Here is a 19,509-nt window from a genome sequence, read left to right as displayed (position 1 = left end):
CATGTAATTAAAAAACACAAAGACTCAATGACACTATCAAGCAAAGGGAAAAAAATCACAGAAATGCAACAGAACATACAATACAAAAATTAACTAAGAAACTAAGTGCAGGAGAATCAACTAAGGCTATACATGAATAGGCATAACAAGAAAATCATCCTGTGAAACACTAAGGCTTATTTCTACAATTTATCAACCTGGGACTGTTCCCATCAAACCTATTCAGGGAAAGTAGGGGCATTCGGGAGAACATTCAAGATGACAGGATTAAGTTCCACCTACTACCTGCTGACCATAGTTTTTTTTTTCAAGTTAACAAATGTAATAGGAGGAGATGCCACAAAAAACCACAACAACGCTTTTATGCTCTTGTTCCTCTTTCAAAGATGAAAGAAGACTAGCGATTGACCTTTAGACCTTGAGGTGTTGCCTAAAGGCCCTTGATCAGAGCTTTATCCCGGATGATACGCTGAGTTTGATCACATAACATACAACTAAAACTGCACATTATACAAAATATGCTGAGGGTACCTATTGCATGATTATTAACAGCATACCCTCTATTATTTCTCTTTATCATACAGGACTATTTCAGGACTATTTCCATTACTTAACTTGACTTTTTAACAAACGTTAACCCCTGGAGTATATAAAACAGGGATGAGAGATTGCTTTTGAGTCAATAAGTCGATGCATCAAGTGGTTTTTCTTAGATAGAAAACATTGAATCAATATGACAGTAAGATCTATTCTATTCAATTCAGTTCAATTAAATTCAATTCAGTTTATTTATATAGCGCCAAATTCACAACACATGTCATCTCAAGGCTCTTTACAGTTCAACCAGATCATACAGTCAAATTGATTCAAAGTTTTCTATCTAAGGAAAACCAGTTGATTGCATTGACTCCTTGACTCAAATACAATCCCTGACGCTAAGCATGCTTGTAGCGACAGTGGAGAGGAAAAACTCCCTTTTAACAGGAAGAAACCTCCAGCAGAACCAGGCTCAGTGTGAGCGGCCATCTGCCGAGGCTGACTGGGGTTCAAGGAGACGGAAGCAGAGACACAAAAAGCAGCTGTAAAAGACGGCCCCGTCCAGGAAACACAGCCAGGCAGACAAGCACCGTGCCAGCTCCCATGTCAGAGGACGAAGAGAACACATCCACCCAGTCACAGGACCACACTGGAAAACAGGCCGATCTCCAACATCTATAAATAAGGGTGTTGATGGAAGCAGCACAGCAGATGTTTCTTTCCAGGATGACGTCACAGCCAAACAGGAACAGACGAGGCAAAGCTACTCTGAGGAAAAGCAGAGAGAGCAGAAGGTTAGAGATTCTGCAGAATTGGAGAACAGAGAGAGAATGAAGCAGAATGATGAAATGGGGGTCCCTTTGTCCTCCAAAAGTCTAAGCCTATAGCAGCATAACTATAGAGATAGCTCAGGATAACCTGAGCCACCCTAACTATAAGCTTTATCAAAAAGGAAAGTTTTAAGCCTAGCCTTAAAAGTAGACAGGGTGTCTGCCTCACGGACTAAAATTGGTTGTTGGTTCCACAGGAGAGGAGCCTGATAACTAAAAGATCTGCCTCCCATTCTATTTTTTGAAATTCTAAGAACCACTAGTAAGCCTGCAGATTGAGAGCGAAGTGCTCTGTTAGGAACATAAGGAACAATCGGATCTCTGATATAAGATGGAGCTTTGATATGGGATTTAAATGACAGGTCCTGATCAAAAATAACACAAAGATTTTTTATTTTATTATCTGAAATCAGGTTAATCCCATCCAAATGAAGTGACTGGCTAATCAGCTTCTTTTTCAGGGACTCTGGTCCAAAGACTATAACTTCTGTTTTGTCTGCATTCAGAAGGAGAAAGTTAAGAGTCATCCAGGTTTTTATGTCTTCAGGACATGCCTGTAATCTATGTAATGGGTTAGCTTCATCTGGATTTATAGGCAGATATAGCTGGGTATCATCAGCGTAACAGAGGAAATTAATCCCATGCTGTCTAATAACTCTACCAATTGGGAGCATGTATAAAGTAAAGAGAATTGGTCCTAGCACTGATCCCTGTGGTACTCCACAGGTAACCTTTGAGCATGTTGAAGATCTATCATTAACATGAACAAACTGAATTTGATCAGATAGATAAGATTTAAACCAGTCTAGTGCTGTTCATTTAATTCCAACAAAATATTCAAGTCTTTCTAAAAGAATATTATGGTCAACTGTATCAAATGCAGCACTAAGATCCAACAGGACGAGCACAGATACAAGTCCATTATCTGAGGCCATGAGAATATCATTAGTGACTTTCACCAGAGCTGTTTCAGTGCTATGATGAGCTCTAAAGCTAGACTGAAACTCTTCAAAAAGTTCATTATGGTGTAAGTGATCGCAAACTTGTTTGGCAACTACTTTCTCAAGAATTTTGGATAAGAAAGGAAGATTGGATATAGGTCTATAATTAACCAAGTCATCTGGGTCAAGAGACAATTTCTTAAGCAGAGGTTTAATTACAGCAACCTTAAAAGCTTTAGGTACATATCCCTGTAACAGAGATAGATTAATCACATCTAAAATGGAGGAGGAGATCAAAGGGAATACCTCCTTAAATAACCTGGTTAGAACTGGATCTAACATACAAGTTGAAGGCTTAGATGAAGACAATAATTTTGCTGATTCAGAAAGTTCAACTGGATCAAAGCAGTCTAAACCTGGTTCAGATTCCATGACTACCTCAGGTACAATCGCGGATAGAGGGGTGCTTATGATCTTATTTTTAATAAGATCAATCTTATTTATAAAGAATCCCATAAAATCATTGCTGCTAAGAGCAGGTGGAATGGACGGTTCAACAGAGCTATGGCTCTGGGTGAGTTTGGCAACTGTATTAAAAAGAAATCTTGGATTATTCTTATTCTCCTCTATTAATGAGGAGAAGTATGCTGCTCTCGCTTTACAAAGGGTCCTCTTATACAGCAGTAAACCATTTTTCCAGACTAGGAAGTACTCCCGCAGGCCTGTGGAGCGATATTATTCTCTCCAGTTTCCTAGCATTTTGCTTCAAAGTACGCAGCTCTGCATTACACCAAGGAGCAAGCTTTCTATTTTTAACGGTTTTCATTTTCTAAGGAGCTGCGTTGTCTAAGGCAGTACGCAGAGAACTAGCAACCCCATCAACAAAATCATCAACCTGTGAAGGGGAATAAGCTATGCTTTTGCACTCTGCAGCACTGCAGGAGAGAAAGTGAAGCAGATTCTTTAAAATGTATAACTGCTCTATCTGATAAAGATCTACTAAAATGTAACCTTCTTTTGGGGGAGGAGAACTCTGTTAAAGTAATCCTGAAGGTTATTAGAAAGTGGTCAGAGAGGACAGGGTTGTGAGGAAATACTGTTATTTATTCACATTCTATGCCGTATGTCAGCACAAGATCCTGCGTACAGTTACCCAATCGCCTGGCTGCTCAGGCACTTTTGGAGGACAGCTACGTGGGGGGCCTACTTTAACTCCTGGATGTTCAACAGCCTGAAGCCTGGATTCTAACTCTGACACCCTCGCCTCCAAAGCTACAAAAATACTACACTTATTACACATCCCATTATCACTAAAGGAGGCAGAGGAATAACTGAACATCTGACACAGAGAGCAGGAGAGAGGAGAGGAAGAAGGAAGAGTTGGAAAAAAGTCAAGGGAGGGAGAGAGAGAAGCCATAGCAATGCTAAGCTAGCGCTAGCCTAGGCTAGCTACTCCTTGCTATCAGAAATAAAACCGTGTGAAACTGATAAGTGCTCAGTAGAAAAGTGCAGCAGAAGGTGCTATGTTTTAAAGTAGTCAGTTAGAGTTACTTAGATACAGAGATATCACAGAGAAAATAACTTAACTTCAGATGGAGTTCCTCTGGACAGCTGCAACAGCTGCACACTCAGTTAATCCAAACAGGAAGTGAACAGGTCCAAACAGGAAGTGAAGTCAGTGTAAGATCTGACTAGTTGTCAGATCTTACACTGATCTTACTTACCAAGATCTAGTTGAATTGTTTCTGTAAAGAGCCTTAAGATGATGTGTTCCTAATTGGTGCTATATAAATAAACTGAATCAATTTAAATTGAAACACTGAAAAGAAACACGAACCACATTTAAAAAAATATGATACAGCTGTTAAACTGAGCTGTTTTAGAGAACCTTAGCCTGCTTCCCCTCATCTTATTACAGTCTTTAACCTTTTTTTTCCAGCCGTAACCTGCTTCATTTACCACCAGTTCCCTATGTAACAATGAAAGACCTCCTTGATACCAGCATGTGTGTGAGTGTATTGTGTCGTGACCAAAGGCGAACCTATCACAGCAAATCACAATTAAGACCTCTTGAGCTCATGTTAATTACGACGTTTCATCTAAAGGCCTTTTCAAGATTAGCTGTGACCTATTCAATTTCACAAAGCAAGCAACTTCCATTGTGTCACTGTTTCCCTGATATGAAGCCAGGCACTTCTGGTACCATGTGTATACACCTTTATCACATTCTATTGTGTTTTTGTACCATTTTCCAGGATATTACTTTGAAATAAGATCAGACTGTCTTAAATTAGCCCCCATGGCTGCAAAAGGTATCTTGCTGCAAGGCTTTGTTGGAAAGATTTTGCTTGAATCCCATTTCACCTTTAAACAATTTCCCAAAAAAAGTGTATTTTATTTGTGAAAGGACAAATAAAATAGTATATACACTACTATCTCTGCAGAACAATCAGATCACTAAACAATATTTACTTTAAGCATTTTTGTAACATAATAAACTAATTTCTAATACTGGAGCTCTGAGAAAACAATTTTATTAAATATAACTAATGTATTGCAAAATGTATGTAGTTTTCTTTAGACTGGTCTTCCTGTGATGGCGTAAGCATTAGCGCTGCAATAGAATTACCTGGTGTGTTGTTTAACTTTGTAGCATGACAAGAAATGTAGCAGATATCATTATTCTCTTGGTCCAAATTCAATGAAAATGGTCAGTGTCTGCATTACATCTAGTGTAATAGTTTCTTTAATGTATTTTTCCCTACACAAACATCCTCACCTATTGACAGCTAAAGCATTTTGAATGATGTTTGCCTTCCAAGCTCTATTGCAAACCTCTTCAAAGCTTGTAGAACTCTAAGATTTCTTTCTTGCTGGGAGCACTTAGATTGCATAAACTGAAATAAATCATTGTGAGCCCATTGTGACTTCTCAGCACACTGCTGAAAATGAGCCCAAGCCAAGCTGTAATAACAGAAAAGATTACTACTCCCTGTTTTTCTTTATCTGCCCCTCTGTGACTCAGCAACACATTTCTTCAGTAGGTCTGACCACTATCAGCTCCTTGTTTGAGGCATATTTTCTTAGATCTTCAGGGCATTTCTTCAACCTCAAATGTCAAACAATCTTCTGGGATCAAGGAAGAAGGCAATAACTATACTCAAACTTAAGTAAAGTCACATTGTAAACAACTATAGCATGCTGCAGAATGCAAACGGTAAAGAAAGTATATTTTTCAGATGTGATTTGCTGGTGAGGGTTCATCTGTGATATCCCATCATTGTTTGTACAGCAGAAGTTTTAATATGATTAAGTTCCTAATACCAAAACTGTGGGAAATATGTGTTCAGTTTGTTTTGAGGGTTTTTTCCACAGTTTTTCTTAGCATTCATCTTATTCTGCTAAAACCCTGATTAATTTCTTTCAGACTATTCAAACAGGACTCAAACAGCACAGTTAAAAACCAATGCCTAAATAATTTTTTGAATGTGGGCTGGAACCATGAAAAAGCTTCCAATTTCTTTGCAAAGCTCCAAATAATCTAACTGCTCAAAGGAACAAAAAACCTTGTAAAACTGCATACGTATATAAAAGCACTAAACAAATTGTATAACATGTTTTGGACCCTGGTATCAAACTGAGTTTTTTTTTTATAACACCCAACATACAAAATGATTTTATTTATTTATGTAATTTGTTGTCAGGCAGCAAAACCATACAAGGTGCTGCTGTAGATAACTTTGCAAATTAGCAATTTATGAAATACTGAAAGAAGTACTTGAAAGGGGTGTTATGATGAACACAATTTAAGATTTAACATACAGCCTTCACATTTGGATTGACAAGTTGTCTCTCTGTATTCACGATTTTTTATTGAAGCAGCAGTATCGGCATTATAGTCTTAGATCATTTAGACTCCTATGCTGTGGTGGTCCTGTTTTGTTAAGTACGTGTGCATCATAATTTCAATCCAATTTTCTTTTTCTTTAAAACAATAGGCCTGTGTAAATTCTCAGTCTTGTGGGTCATGGCAACCGCAGAACAGGCTTAAAACAATGAGAATGTATTTAGGTTACTTTGGTATCTTAACCTGTAATTATTTCTTACATTTGAAAGGTTTTGATTGATTTTTTTGTACTTGTAAAATGTTTTTTTGCTGGTCAAATGCAGGGAGATACAATGGGAAGTAGAAAAATGTATTATTCTCACCACCTTTTGCATCATGTGGGATCTGAGCAAAATAACTTTTGTTTATTAAGTCTGATTGGTAGGATTCGTTCATTAATGTTTGGTCTTTTTTTTGCAAGATATAGTGGGAATTTGTTTTTATTTTTAAGAATTGAGTCTGAGTTGTAGTTAGCAACAAACCACCACCAGAAAACATTTTAAACCTTTTCTTAGACCCTGAATCCACAGATTAAATCTCCACCATTGCATGTTTTTGAGAAGGAAAAGACTTTTACAAACAAACAAGAGTTTTACAAAAAAAAAAAAAAAACGGGAGATATGAGCAGAACATTCAGGAAGGACACAATCCTGATGTCAGGGGAGCTGGTCCATGTAGGTTTATTCTGAGCAAACAGATAATAAGCTGATCCACATCCGTGTTGGAAGGTGGACAGAATGTTGCCTGAACAGAGTCCTGAGAGGCTGAGCTTCCTGACAGTGGCTGTGCATAGAGGTTGGTATCTGCTAAATTGGCTTGTTTTCTTCATAAAGCAGTCTTCTACACAATACAGGAGGGGGTCCAGGAAATGGTCATGGAACAGAGGAACTGCATGTTGGTTCATTTTCGCAAAAAGATGTTCAAAGCACAGATAAAGACCACAAGGCAAATAACAGGGAAACAAAAAATGATCAGAAAGAATAAACATTTGACTTACTCAGACATCCAATGACCATGTGGTTGCTTTTTAAATGTATGATATCTTATGAGGCAATTGGACACTGGTATAGCAACTAAAAGATACTGGTTAGATTTTCTTTTCTTTTAATGAGGGCCATGTTGGTTCCTAGCTGGATACAGGAGCTACTCTGCCTGAAGTCACCTTCTTTTCATTATATTTAAAGTTTTATACTATTACATGTCCAACCACAATAGCACACATACTCATCATGTCTAAATATATTCATGGGAACTTTGCATACCACCACATACTTAATACTAAACTGAACTAAACTCATTTCACACCTTAGTCTTAAGCATAACCCTTAACCAAAGAAGATGATAACATGAGAAATCTGCCTTACACTAAACCTACGATGTGAAATTACACACAGCATAAAAAGGAAGCAAGCACAGATTAAAACAAAATAATAATGATATAAATAACAATGCCGTGCTATGGACCAGCACCCGTCACGACTCCGCTTGGGAGAAGCCATATTATTTTCTATACATATATTTTTTATATATATATATATAGATATATATATATATATATCTATATATATATATATATATATATATATATATATATATATATATAGATATAAAATATATATATAGAAATTATCGATTTTCTGTGTTTATGTAGGAGTAATTATGCAAATCAACAAACATCTAGAAAAAGTACACTATATTATATTATTTTCCATGTGAATCCCAGATTGTTCATGCTTTTTTGAATGTGCATTAAATAAAATAAAAAAGATAAAATAATATAATATAGCGTACTTTTCTAGATGTTTGTTAATTTGCATAGTTACTCTTAAAGAAACACAGAAAAGAAATAATTTTTATATATTAAAAAAATATAAAGCTGACTAATGGCTTCTCCATTATTAAACTTGTACATTATGTTTTTAGGTATGTAACACCGTATTGGACCATTGAAAAAGCAGAATTGCCTTCACAAAGCCTAAGAAGGGTTAAATTTATTAAAAGTAAAGCTGTACATGAAAATATGTTTTGTTTTTATAAAGTGTTTTTTTAATGTGTTTTTGTTGTTGGCATTCATATAAATATGCTGGTGTGATAACTGATACTGGTGTAATCGTTTGATTGGTTTTTGGTATACATACTATTTTGAATTTATAGCACCCCCTTAAGAAAACTCCACCACCTGCCACTGCCCATAATAATATCTCATTGTACCTATACCTCCTTTGTTGCCACAATGAATGAAGAAGTTCTGAGTGTGAGTTTGTACCTGAATATAAACTGTAGTGGGAAAAAAAATCAAATACTGCAGCCACAGTTGAGTTTCAGATTTTAAATGGCAGTGCAGGTGGTAAATATTCATATTTCCTTATCATTTGCCTATAAATTAGCACTGTTTGGTCATAAGAATATGAAATGCATGTTGATGATGGCACACATGCAAAAGAATGTTTGCACTGCTAAACTGAGCACACAACACTTTTCAGATTCTTTGAAAAAAAAAAAAAAAAAAAAAAAAATATATATATATATATATATATATATATATATATATATATATATATATATATATATATATATATATATATATATATATATATATATATATATATATATATATATATAACATAATACACATATAAACACATGATATAAGATCTTTCGTGAGCTGCGGGCGTTTGAAGTTGCTCGCCATTCACACCTTATACACAAGAAATGAAGAAGACAACTGTTCTTTTTATTTATTTACATATTCATATGATTTTCTACTCGATCTCATGGAAATTCATATTGAAGTTCACAGATTTTGCAAATACAAGTGTTACACTATAAAACAAAAATCTATATATTTTGGCAGTTTATGGAAATGAGAATATGGATTTTTTTTACACTGTACTACAAGAATTCTCATTGGCAAAAAAAATACTGTAGGAAAGCCTGTTTGATTCCCTTTCAATTGTGCACAATGGGGAGTGAGTCAGTTAACAGCAATTCTTGACTCTGGTCCCCAGGGCCGTATATCATTAAGCCTATTATCCTTCCATGTTGCTGCAGTTATTATTGAAATAAATTTGTCATTGATAGGCTGCTGCAAAAGGAGAAAAAAGTCAAGATAATCAGATGAGCTGCAACAGGGTAACATTCAAAAAATACAGCACAATCTGTAATTAATTGCCAGAGAAGATGCACTATACAGGTAATGCTATCAAAATAATATATCATGGCAATAAAATAGTGCTTTAGTTGTTCAAATTAAGAACTGCCTACCAAAGGTTTAGAATGAAAGCTAGATGACTTAACAACACAACCAACATTCAGACATCCCGACTAATCAAATGATGAAAAAGAAGATTTTGTAAAGAGGTGAGCAAGGAACCATTGATTACACCGGCATAACATTATATCACTACATCACATTTTGTTATCACATTTCTTTGATTAGACCCCAAACGACAAGCAGCCTATGAGGCTTTTATGAATTAGGAATGCAGAAAATTGTGAGCTTTCAGAAATTAAGGCAGCAGCACTGTATAATATTTGTAGAGCGACTTTGGGTCAAGGTGTCCCCATACTTTTTTTTCTTCAAAACATGATGAACAAACTTAGTGTAGTGATTATGTTGTTGGTTGAGCAAATGTATCAAATCTAAATGAAATATTTCACTTTCTATTTCCATTTCTGAGTCTTGGGTTTTTCATTTAGATATGATACATTTTATTGCTTGAGGGGGGTTCATAGTGTGTCATGGTCAGAACAAGAAAACAATCTATTGCCTCTCTTTACAATACAATTATAAATCAAAGTTAATCAATACAACTGACAGGGACTTTGTTGGCAATATATGTTCAATTACCTACCTTTTCATCTTCCAGCAGTAATTGAGATCATATTGGACTGCATGGATTTGGACCTGAACATTACCAAAGTCATATTCAATAAATCTGAATTTTCTTGTGAAGGGACCTGAGAGGAGATTGCTACTATGTGAAAACAAGCACAGGTTGTAGAGTTTTGGTACATTTTGTACTAATCTCCTTGCAAACCTTGCACTGTGAGAAAGAACATCTCTGTATTAGATGCATAAACTATTCAAGGCAGTTATATTTTGCAGCACAATTAGGTACCAGACAATGAAAACATTAATTGTAATAGCATAATATAGAAATCAAAAGAAAACCTGGTGTACAGTTTTAATCCAAAGATTTTTTCTATAAAAGTTTAAGCAGAACAGTCAAAGGCAAAATAGGGTTTTACCCTTAATTCAAAGCAAATTTTACAATCTTTTCTGAACTTAAGATTATTGGCTTAAGACTTTTAAAATAAAGTTAAATTAATCACTGTGATGCACGCTTGGTGTTTCATAGCATAAGTACATTACTTAACTTATAATAAAAATAGACACATCACATTGCATAATCATTATGAAGTCAATGAAGTCTATAAATCATGTAATATGACATATTATACAAATACATCACAACAAAATGAATGTGTTTATGGAGCATAACAATACTGATGTGCCAAAAGTGCAAAATTGATTATGTACATGTACTAGACAGGTATTGATTACATTGTTGTGGTAATTACATGTTACATATGATTTCAAGATTTCACATCAAGACCAAATTACAAGTACTTGTCTGTTAATGCTATAGTATTTTACTATTTGCAAATTGTGCATGCATGATGCATTAAACTTTTTGTTGTGCCGGTGCATTAGCCTTTGAAAATGTTTGAGTTGCTTTGTTTTCCTTCAATATAACATGCAATATATTTCAGCACCACTTCTTCAAATGAGAAATACAACAAACACAAAAACAAATTATCACATTAAATTACTACATTGACATTTCACATTGAATTGTTTTCTATTTACTGTACTTCCTATTTTTTAACCTCAGACACAGTGTGGATGGCTAACTCAGTCTCAGCTCAGCTCAGACTAATGTTACGCTACATGCTATAATATTGGATACATCAGCGTATATGTGGATTTTCTTGGTTAGTACATCCACTGACTGTGACATTACCTTCCCACAGCCGGAAAACTGCTTGTTTTTGCAGTCAAATGCTACACACGTAGGCATCTTTACTTTGCATCTCTGCAGGTGTGGGGAGTACCAATATGGCGTCCGGTGGCATCACTTTTTTCGGGCTATCAGCCATCCAGCGAAGTAATAGAGATCAGGGTGTGTCTGCCAGCGGTCCAGGTGTGTCTCCCAGCCTGGAGGCAGCAAACTGTTTGCTCCAGGTGAAGATGATCAGATGATTTAGTTGGAGGCATTTACTCACAAGGCAGTGAGAAGCAATGTATGAAAGTAATACTGGAAAAAATACACTGAAGGACTATAATGAACTCAGCTCATTATTCAACTACTATCACCCATTCCAGGCAGGCGATAAAAAGTTCTACTGAATTCACTTTGTATTACTCTTTTTCCTGCTTAGTAAAGATAGGCAGACAGGCTAAAAACATTCTCACCACTGAAATCAGATGGGGACAGGCAGGCTCAGTGGTTGAGAGGCAGAACAGGTCAGTATCAGGAAATCAGGGACACCAAGAAATTCTAAAAACACTCTCACCACTGGCTTATGGAACCAAAATAATCTGACACTGATGAATAAATGCAAGTATCTTAATTAGGGGCCAGAGCAGGTGAATTAGATGAGCAGTGATTAGAAACTGGGCAGAGTTAATTGGACGAGGCAATTAAGCCAATCATCAGTGCCAAGATCATAACAAACAACAGAAACGGAGATGGAAAGTGAGGTGAAAAAGGGAGAGGGGATAAGAATTAAGAGGAGAGAGAGAATGGAGGAATAAGAGAGGGAAAAAGAAAAAACTGCAGGATGGTTAATTCTTGGTGACTTATAGTGTGAGCACATATGCATGTAACTCCTTTCACAACATTTATATATTGAAACTAAAACTCTTGTACACTTTTCATTTAAGGTATCAGTTCTGAATGTCTAATAAACTACAATGACTGTTATATCAGATAAAAAATAAAGCTCTCATTTTAGGGATGGGTAAATGCCACTGCATGTAACAACTTCACTATTTCATAAACTTAATTGATTAAATCCCTTAGTTTTTTTTTGGGGGTGGGGGGGGGGGGTGGGTGGGGGTTTACATTCCTAAGCTGAAAATATTTTTATTCAGTTGAATTCTGGTTAGGCAATGTACTGTAATGGTTCATTATCCATTAAGTTGATACATTTAAACTTATACAGTCCGCTTTCAAGATAGGCTTGACAAATCACCTTGGATTTAATGCATATGCTTCCTTAAGGAGGGAAGTTCTTTCATTTTCTTGTCTCACTCAATCCAATCAATATCCAATTAAAGAGCTGCACCCAGTCACATAAATGTAGTTTTTGCGTTGCCTCATTGATTCTTGAAAGTGTTCCTTAACAATTATGCCCTGTTAAAATTGTCTAAATTAACTTTACAAATGCTAAGACATCGTGCTAGTCAAACCTTGTAGAACATCAAATTATTTGCCATCAATATTCTTTCCACAGTTTTGGTTGAATCCAATATACTTTTTTCCTTTCTGTGGTTTTTCACAGACTGCTATGTGTCAGTGGGTGTGCAGAGCTTATAAAGTATTCAGGATTCATTTGAATTCACCCCCTGAGTTACAATTTGTCTCACAAAGCTTGTGAAGAGGAGATTTATTTACTTGTTTTCACATTGTGGTTAGGAATCCATCGTTGAAAATACTGTTGTATTTTTTTCTTTTAATACTCAGAGTTATTTGTGAGGTTTAAGTCTTAGGGTAATCAGAGATCAATAAAAGAAGCAAAAAAGTTACACACCTAAGAAATACACGTTCATAACAATGTTAGTTTGCAGTACTGCACTATTGAGTGTTTTGTGTATGGTTTAAGTCCACAAGATTTGTCTCAGGATAATCAAAGATCACTAATACTGCACATTTTATAATAGAAATATTATGTGGGAAGTAAACACACATGTAAAAATATGTGGCATAAAGTATAAGACATTTTAGGTGACGGGTAAAGTTAAGAGTTAAATGTTTCTCCAAATCCTTCATGCTACTGCTACTAACACAGATTCACACATTTTACCCTGTGATTTCTAAAAGAAGCAAATAAATTTTATCCTAAAAACACATCTCATTGCATTCATTGTGACATCTTCCTTCAAAAATCTAACTCTGTACATTGTCATATAAGTAGTTGACCTAAAGGGCGAAAAAACATATATTGTTGTGCCTAAAAGTTTACATACCCTTCCATTATTTTGAACAAAAAGTTACAATCAATACTTAATTTTTTTTTTAGAATAACTTTTTCAGCTTTGCTTTATTTAAAGCTGCAGTCTGTTACATTGAGAAGAGAGCAGACTTCAACTGAAAATTTGAAGAAAAACAGGTTTCACGCCACTCCCCCACCCTCTCTGCTTCACTCATGCCCCACCTCCAAGCTCCACCCCTCTCACAGCATCTGCCTCGTCTTATCTCGGGCTCGGTCGAGTTCTTTCTTTTTTGATTTTTTCTCTTCCATTGACATCTTCTTTTTTGAAGTCTTCGCCGTGTAAGCAGTTGTTGGCAGGGGCAGTAAGGGCAGTTTCTCTTTCGCTGGTGGCTGTCGCTCCGCCATGACTTCCACGCGCGTCCTCCTGACTGCGGCAGCCGGGCGGCAGCGGCAGGTTCAGCGGTGAGAGGGAGGGGGCGGGATTCAGCGTGTGTGAGCTGTGATTGACACTCCATCAGACGCTCCTCTGGCTGTGATTGGTTGTTTTGTCTCGTCCCGAAATATTCTTTCCAGATTGCAATACAGGCAGTAGGCGGGACCAATTGAAGCAGTTGTTTTTCACAGGTTACATATCACATGTACTGCTGTCTGGGCATAGGGACAGTTTTAGCCAATATGACAAAAAAGTGATTTTTAAAAACTTACAGACTTCAGCTTTAAATTACTAGTTTTAATATATCATTATCTTGGGGGGTGGTGAATAATTTCAAGCACATGTGTTCATTGAACCGTTTTGAGTCAGGAGACTGTAAAGAGTTTTATACCACATTTAAACAGCAACACTGAGTAACACTATTGGTTGCAAGCTACATTATAACCACAGCTCCCTTGGGGCTCACTGCCTGAAGGGGCTGCTATACACAGGCACCACTGAATCCTCTGACCACCATCACAAGGCAATGGGGGTCAAGTTCCATGCCCAAGGACACAATGACTAGGGATGATCCCCTGCACACTGTGGCCCCAGTTAGACACTTTATGTAAAGAACAAGAAATGTACACTGCTCAAAAAATTAAAAGAACACTTTGAAAACACATCAGATCTCAATTGGGAAAAAAAATCATGCTGTTTATTTATACTGATATGGACTAGGTGATGTGTTAGGAACAAAAGGATGCCACATCATTTGATTGAATATGAAAATTATCAACCTACAGAGGGCTGAATTCAAAGACACCCCAAAACTTACAATGAAAAAATGATGCGGCAGGCTAGCCCATCTAGCTGAAATTTCATTGCAGCAACTCAAAATGGCATTCAGTAATTTGTATGGCCCCCACGTGCATGTATGCATGCCTGACAACGTCGGGGCATGCTGCTAATGAGACAACGGATGGCGTCCTGGGGTATCTCCTCCCAGATCTGGACCAGGGCATCACTGAGCTCCTGGATAGTCTGAGGTTCAACCTGGCGGCGTTGGATGGATTGAAACATAATGCCCCAGAGGTGTTCTATTGGATTTAGGTCAGGCGAGCGTGGGGGCCAATCAATGGTATCAATTCCTTCATCCTCCAGGAACTGCGTGCATACTCTCGCCACATGAGGCCGGGCATTGTCTCCTGGAATGTGGAATTATGCTTGTCTCCTTGAATCTCCTCCATGCTCTTGAGATTGTGCTGGGAGACACAGCAAACCTTCTGGCAATGGCGCGTATTGATGTGCCATTCTGGAGGAGTTGGACTGTCTGTGCAACCTCTGTAGGGTCCAGGTAGTGCATCATGCTAACAGTAGGGACAGTGACCCTAGCCAAATGCAAAACTGGTGAAAAAGAGTCAGAAAAGATGAGGAGGGGGGAAAATGTCAGTTGCCTCCACCTGTAAAACCATTCCTGTTTTGATGGCCGTCTCATTGTTGCCCCTCTAGTGCACCTGTTGTTAATTTCTTTACCACCAAAGCAGCTGAAACTGATTAACAACCCCTTCTGCTACTTACCTGACCAAATCAATATCCCAGAAGTTTAATTAACTTGATGCTATACTCTGATTAGAAAGTGTTCCTTTAATTTTTTGAGTAGTGTATTTTGTTGTGTCTCAAAACTATAAGTGTATTAGAAGGGATCTATAATGACTCTTCAAGACTTTTGTGCCTGTGAAGTAGCGTGCTTGTGTTTTCTTGTGGAGTAGAAAATATTTTGATAGTCAGAAGACTAGCTACCCTTGCACAATAAGCTTTGTGAAAATGAGCAATCTCAGATCTTTGGAAATACTAAGCAAAGAGGAACGCAATTCTCTGTAACATCATTTAAGAAACACTTAACTGGTGTTTTGTGGTCAAATTCAAATGTCTCTTTGGTCTTTTAATTCCAATTTATCTTTGCTAAAGGCTCTCAGCAGTTAAATCCCAGATGCTCCCTCTTTTTCACGCAATTTCACATCTGCTCTTTGATAGATGTTTATGTGATTTCCTGAATGGTCACTTACTTCTTTGATGATAGTGATCTCAAACCTAGGAGTCTTTTCAGTTACAGATTTTGAGGATTTGACAGCATCAATAGGGAAATGGTTGTCAATTTCACAAATAATGGGCATGTTATGTGTGTACCATCACCAATGTTGAGCTATGATTAGTGTAGATAGAAAAGGAGTACTATAAATCCCATCTGTACGTGCTGAAGTCTCTCTGCCTGATATACTCTTTAATTCTCTTCTGATCTGTTTTGATTGCCAACTTTTGGATGGAAATGTTTCAGTTTTCTCCAATCTGCATTATAAAATGCCCCCTTCTGTTTCTTCTCTTTAAAGGTTTCCTAAATCTTTCAGCATGAGTATTTGTATATCAGCATGAGATTCCTTAAAAAAGGAGGAATATTATATTTTTCATTCAACATCCTTTAACGATTTTTTAACTTACATCTTTTAAAGTCTAAATCTGTCTACATGTTTCACTAAGTCTTTAAAGGTTCATTAATATGAAAAATATTTTCTTCCATACATTACAATCATTAAAAAAAACAGAGGGAAAAATACCCTGATACAGGTTATCTTGATGTATGGAAGGACTAGCAGAATATAAAATATAAAAAGAAGCATGACTTTTTTCACTATCTGAACTTTACTTGAGTATTTATTTTTCTTAGGTCTTTTTACTTTCACTCACTACATTTATTCACAAATACTGGTGCGTTTTGCTCTTTACTATCGCCAAACTGGCTCACTATTTCTATATATATTGATGATAGCATGAAGTAAAACAAAACAGGGAGAATCCAAAAGGGATTCTGTCCAGTTGGAGCCCACTTTGTTTATAATAATTTAACTGATCCAGACATGGATAAAGACGGTGGCCTGGGAAACTTTGCAGATGATTTCAGTTTCTGAGACAAAGGACATTTCCCATCCATTCCCCCTTTATTAGATTTTAAAATAAGATGCTGATTATCTTTCAAGTTCTGTTTTAATTTCAATGTAATTTTCAGCATAGACTTACCTATTTTTGTTTTTTGCATATGACTATTTTTGTACCAAAAAGTTATTTTATATCATTTAAGACAAAAACTTTTTTTAATGTTGTACTTAAGTACAATGTTGAACCTTTACTTGTTGTTACTTTTACTTTAAAAAAAAAGAGTTCAGTTAATACTTTTTGCAAGTCTCTTTTACAGGCATTTGGATATCTAATTGTGTAAAGAATGTGAGAATTTTTGATACCTTAAAGAAAAATTTAGAGGCAAAGGTGTTATCTATTCTCTGCCCTAGCCCTTTGATTATCAGCTGCAGACTCCTTTTTCTTTATTTATCTATAACAAAACATTAATTTTGGATCTGTTTATATTGATGGATAAATTTATTCAAAGAAATGAGAGTAGGTTTAAGTGTTTGATTCCCCCCCCCCCCCCCCCCCCCCCCCCCCCAGTGCCATAGCGATTCATACAAAGTAGGTTGTGCTGGAAGTTTCTTCCTGATAACAGAGACTTTCCTCTCTACTACTCAGGATAAGGTCGCTTTCCCTTTACACATGCCATTTGTATTTGACTGGCTTTATTTGGATCAACTGAATCCAACTATGCTGCATAACAATTTAATGAACTGAACAGTTAAAAGTTGGATTGAAAAACAAATCCACCTGTATCGATTGGATTTTTTCTAACCATAATAGATTTCAGCACAAAGGAATTCTGTTTAGTTAATCAGTTTGTCATATACTGTCTTGAGATGACACAAAATAATTTAACAGCCATATTCTAGAGTCTGGTAAGAAAACAGAGAACCCTCAGGGAAAACACTCAAACTGCTTGAAGAAAGGACTCAGGGCTATCGAATCCAGGACCTTATCGCTGCAAGTTGCCAGTGCTACAAACTGCACCACGTATGAATTTATGTTACGATGTTCAAAAACTAGGGATGTGTTTTGAACTCTATAATATTAACTTGGAAGAAAAAAATGAATTGACCTGAAAAAGTTTTATATGCTTCAGCATTTCAGAACTTTAAATCTCATCCACAGCCTCATGCTAAAAGATAAATTAAGCAATGAGGCCACTGATAAGGTCTTTAGTACATCTACATTTTATTACTTATTTTATATAATTTAATTATAATTTTATATATATATATATATATATAATGTAAAAGTTTTTTTATTTTTATTTATGATCATCATAAACTAAAGAATTAAGGTAAGAAAAGTCAATTATCTTATCCAGTAAGAGAAAGAAATTGTGGCAGAGATTACTCATTAACAGAAAGAGTCAAAATATTCATTCATGTCAGTTTTTATGTTTTATTACAACAGTTCCTGAACCTTTCAGACTCTTAACCAAGCGACCAGTGGCAGAGTAGTGACTCCTGCTGGTTACAGTGTGCAAACGAGTCAATTTAACAATCTGACAAAGCTATCAGCCTCAGTTGCTGTAAATTATTTGTAACATTCGACATCAACTTAACACCCTACAGCAGGCATTTTATTTGGACTTTGAATCTTCTTAAGCTTGAGTTTTTAAAACCGCTTCCTCGTTTTAAACCAATCACAGCAGAGTATCGTGGTCACATGTGGCTTCGTTAACTGCAGCTGTGCCTGAGAGACAACGGTGAGTTTCTGCCTAAAGTTCGTCTTTCCTTAAAGCATGTATTTGTTCGTTGCCCGATATTTTTTTCACACCAACAAACACTTTGCAAGATCGTTTTTTGTTAAATTTGTGCTTTAGAGACTAAAACTACATGAAACCGGTTTCCTACTAATCGGAGTTCACCCTCTGGAAGGTTTAATCAGTAAATTGATACACATGCGTTATTTAAACGAAACTGTACACCAGTTAATTGGTTGATTCTATTATAAAGGTTTATTTGGACATCTAGTTGTATCACTGCACTTCAAATGAATCCAAATCTACAGTGTAAAGCATTTAAAGCAGTCTCTATCACCGCCATCAGTGCAGCAGCGGCCACCGAGATTGTTAGTTATTCAGTAAGTACAGCTCAAAAAGTTTGAATATTGTTTATTCATTTAGATCCCCATTAGCTACTGAGTCAAAGCAGTAGCTATTCTTCCTGGGGTCTTAACATTTTTACAGGTATTACGTCAAAGCTGAGTAACAATGAAACCAAATACAGAAGTATACACACACAACAATACAATTTAATATACATATATATAGCATACACTCAATATAGTACAGACATTCCAAGTTCCAAAAACTCTTTTCAGGGAGATGCTTTTCCGTCATCCCAAAATGCTCTCATTTTTACAGATGAATTTAACAGTTTTTCTTGAGTTCTAATTCCAACTTTATAGAAAATGGTAGTTTTAACTTAAATTAAGTCAAAAATATGTAAATTATAAATTTATATTGACCTCATAAGAAATTGAATTTTTATTTCACCTAATTGAATAGAAATTTCACTTCATGCAGCTCTCTCAATATATTTGAATCCCTTGCCCTGTTTTTTATTTCATGCTTTTCTGTTCCCCCCATGAAAACACGATGGTCCCCTCCTGGCCCCCTGGTACATTTGGTCTAAATCCGCCACTGTTCCTCACCTTCACTAGACGTGGATATACTTTAGTATATTCTGCTGTAAAATTAGTCCTATATTT

Source organism: Cyprinodon tularosa, unplaced genomic scaffold, assembly GCF_016077235.1.
Source record: "Cyprinodon tularosa strain WSP-4 unplaced genomic scaffold, ASM1607723v1 ctg994, whole genome shotgun sequence".
Taxonomy (NCBI): domain Eukaryota; kingdom Metazoa; phylum Chordata; class Actinopteri; order Cyprinodontiformes; family Cyprinodontidae; genus Cyprinodon; species Cyprinodon tularosa.
This window is presented reverse-complemented; position numbering follows the sequence as displayed.